We start from the raw sequence: 1,220 nt of genomic DNA, 5'->3' as shown, positions 1-1,220 counted from the left end.
CAAATGAGAATTTCTGGCAGGGTTCATTTCTACTTTTACTCCACTGTGATCTGAAAAGATGCATGGTATAATTTCTATTTATTTAATTTTTTTAAGTCGTGCTTTGTGTCCTAGAATATGGCCAATCTTAGAGAATGTCCCATGAGCTGATGAGAAGAATTTATACTCAGTGGAGTTTGAATAGAATGTCCTGGAAATGTCAGTCAGGCCCATTAGTTCTAGCATTCTGTTTAAGCCCATTATTTCTTTGTTTATTTTCTGTTTGGAGGATCTGTCCTGTGCTGTCAGCAGGGTGTTGAAGACTCCAGCTATTATGGTGTTGCTGTTTATCATTTGGTTTAGATCAAGTAGGGTTTGCTTTATGAATCTGGGTGCACCTAAGTTGGGTGCATACGTATTAAGTATAGTTATGTCTTCTAGTTGAACTATACCCTTCACCATTACATAGTGACCATCTTTGTCTTTCATTACTTTTGTTGATTTAAAAACTAAGTTATCTGAAATTAAAACTACCATGCCAGCCTCATTTTGGCTTCCGTTTGCTTGAAATATCGATTTCCGTCCCTTTATTTTGAGTCTGAATGCATCTTTGCAGGTTACATGAGTTCCTGGAGACACCAGGTGCTTGGCTTGTATTGTTTTATCCATTGGGCCAGTTTATGTCTCTTGAGTGGGGAATTCAAGTGATTCGCATTTATTGAGAGAACAAATAGGTGGGGCAGATTTGTGTTCATCCTGTTGGGTTAAACTTCACTGCTATATTTTCTCTCTTGAGCCATTGTGGTATCTGGCCTTTTATCTTTAGCTTTTGAGTAGTTTTACATTCCTGAGTGTTTCTTGTGCTGGTCCATGTGCAAGTCTGCTTTTAGTACTTCTTGGAAGGCTGGTCTTGTCTTGATGAATTCCCTCAGTCTTTCTTTATCTGAGAATGTCTTAATTTCTCCTTCACATACAAAACTTAGCTTTGCTGGGCACAAGATTCTAGGCTGGGTATTATTCTGTTTCAGAAGAGTGAGGATGGGGCCCCAGTCTCTTCTTGCTTGTAAGGTTTCAGTTGAGAAATTTGGCATTATTTGGATAGGCTTTCCTTTGTATGTTACTTGTTTCTTTCACCCAGCTCAAAGAAGGGCCTCTTTAGTGGATATTTTGGTCAGTCTGATGACTGCATGATGTGGTGTCTTCCTATTTGCAATGAATCTCCCAGAGTCCTTTGGGTTTCT

The sequence above is a fragment of the Lemur catta genome, chromosome 13, assembly GCF_020740605.2.
Source record: "Lemur catta isolate mLemCat1 chromosome 13, mLemCat1.pri, whole genome shotgun sequence".
Lineage (NCBI taxonomy): Eukaryota > Metazoa > Chordata > Mammalia > Primates > Lemuridae > Lemur > Lemur catta.
Note: the sequence above shows the minus strand (reverse complement) of the source record.